This window comes from Sardina pilchardus, chromosome 2 (genome assembly GCF_963854185.1).
Source record: "Sardina pilchardus chromosome 2, fSarPil1.1, whole genome shotgun sequence".
In the NCBI taxonomy this organism is placed as follows: domain Eukaryota; kingdom Metazoa; phylum Chordata; class Actinopteri; order Clupeiformes; family Clupeidae; genus Sardina; species Sardina pilchardus.
In genome coordinates, this window is record NC_084995.1 from 42892564 (window position 1) to 42895063 (window position 2500).

The window sequence follows — 2500 nt, forward strand, 5'->3', positions numbered from 1 at the left end:
AACAGCCCCAGCGAGAGGAGACACACACACAGAGAGGCTGAGGAGATCACAAAGCCGAGGGGAGGAGAGGCTCTCAGAGCAGAGCAGAGCAGAGCAGAGCTGAGCGCTAACGCTGGCTCATTAGCATGATGGCTAGCATTGAGCGTGTGTGTGTGTGACTGTTTTCAGTGTGTTTGTGTTTTCTCTGCTGCGTCTCCCCTGTGTTGTTTTGTCAGCCAGAGACGCGGTGGGGGGGGGGGGGGGGGGGGGGGGGGGGCTGTGTACCCGTGTGAAGTCAGCCAGCGCAATCGTAGCTAGCAACAGACACAGGACGTGTCAGCCCTTTGTGTCAATTTATCTGGGATGTCAAACTTTGATCTCACTTTAAAAATTCATTTAGAAATATTTATTTCAATATTACTTATGCAGTATTATTTGACAGTGCAACAGTGCAACTGTGTGATAGAACAATATATACATTTAGTGTTAAACAGCTTCTGCTGCTACAGAAAAAAAGAATCAAGCCTTATAATTTATTATTGTGTATATGTAATTTCAACATTTATTTTTAAAAGCTTAGAACATAATATTATACTGTATATCTATATTATCATTTCATCCCATCTTAAAGCAATGTAATATACATTATAATAATATGCTGACGATTTCTTGCAGAAATATACCTTAGCATTCAGAAAATTAGTATACAGGGGGAATTGAAATACTCAGACATGTGTTTGTATTGATTTTGTAAATAAATATTACAGTGAGTGTAGTGATGAATAGGTTTCTTTTGTGAAATTAGATGTTGTTTCACATCAAACAGTAATATAATAACAGATTCAGTGACTCTGTCTAGCCATGGCTGAAGACTGAAGGCAAACGATTGAATTTCATGGCTGTTTATTGCCTAACAGGACCTTAACCGATTACTCGCTGTCCTTAAGTGACTGATGAGGCCCGTGCGGCGCGTGGCGGTCTGTGCAGACGAGATGTGGGGTGGCGCAGGGGCCCCATCTCAACCATGAGACATCCCCTCCCAGCCCAACCATGAGCCTTCCCCTCCCAGCACAACCATGAGCCTTCCCCTCCCAGCACAGCCATGAGCCTTCCCCTCCCAGCACAACCAGCCCGCCAGCCGAGGGGGAAGATTTCAATCAGTGCACTGATCAGTCATCTGATCACATCTGTCCAGCGGAACAACCGCTAGACTCTAACAACTCTTCTGGAACCAGAAGGTCTAAAACGATGAGTTGGAGGGGTAGAGTAGGATATTTAAAAAAGAGACAGAGAGAGAGAAAGAGAGGGAGAAAGAATGGCGGTACGTGACGACCTTGCACAATCCTACCACACGGTTAGAGGAAGGCAGGGAGGGAGGGAGAGAGAATGAAGCTGAGGGAAGGCTAGAGACATGGGTTCAGAAAATCTGGTTTACTCACAGAAGCCCTTTTCCACATACAAGGCCTCAAAACCGCCTTCGCCTTCGCCCGGCATGCTGTTCCACTTACTGCGGGCCTCCCAGCGCAAGCCAGCCACCTCTCTCTGGCACGGCCGCTGGACACACAAGGCTAACCACAAGCACATGTTCGCTTGCTCTTAACTAATTCATTCAGGAACACTTTGGTTTTGTTGCGAGACCAAAAGCCCTGTACCTTTGATTAGGAAACGTGTCTGATTCCAATTAGAATGGGGGCTGGGTGGGGGGTGGGGGGGGGGGGGGGAATGAGCTGTGGTGGTTTTATACTCTGCTGGCGTCACATTTTTCTCCACATTTTTTTCTTAAATATACTTTTTTCCCCTCCTTTTCTCTTTTCTTTTTCTTTCCCCCCCCCCCCTCCCACTCTTGAGACAGGGACATCTTGCTGACAGAACACAAAAGAGCGCTGTATGTTGGTTCTGGAAGTCTTTACTGTATGCCTTGCCTCAGTGCATGTCTCTAGAGTCTTGGGTTAGTATTTGTTTTTGTTGTAGTCATTTACCATAATCATATCGTATCATAGCAGACAATTGCTCTAATGTCTTAAGCTCTAGAGGTGATTAGTTACTGTCAGGCTCTAAGATGACTTGGCAGCATGTTTTGTATTTAAATGTACATTAAATGCATCCACAACTATGTGGGTCCTCCATTGCTTTTGTTTTATAGCTTCCAGATACAGATGTGTGTGTGTGTGTGTGTGTGTGTGTGTGTGTGTGTGTGTGTGTGTGTGTGTGTGTGTGTGTGTGTGTGTGTGTGTGTGTGTGTGTGTGTTTGTGTGTGTGTGTGACTTATTTCTCCAGTCAATGGGTGCATTTGTGTCTTGTGGGTATCTATGTATGTCCAAGCATCTTACCTGCAATGTGTATCCCCTGAATGACAACACTCAGATATGCATCTATTTCTGTGTGTGTGTGTGTGTGTGTGTGTGTGTGCGTGCGTGCGTGCGTGCGTACGTGCGTGCGTGCGTGCGTGTGTGTGTGTGCATGCGTGCGCGCGCGTACGTGTGTGCGTGTGCATGTGTGCGTGCGTGCGTGCGTGTGTGCG

General features: G+C 46.4%; 1 protein-coding gene across 2 annotated transcripts in view; it reads right to left on the reverse strand.

The window, feature by feature from the left end:
• bnc2 (basonuclin zinc finger protein 2) overlaps positions 1-2500 on the reverse strand; it is a 177091-nt gene that overhangs the window by 49224 nt on the left and 125367 nt on the right. The gene's annotated exons all lie outside the window — the stretch shown is intronic.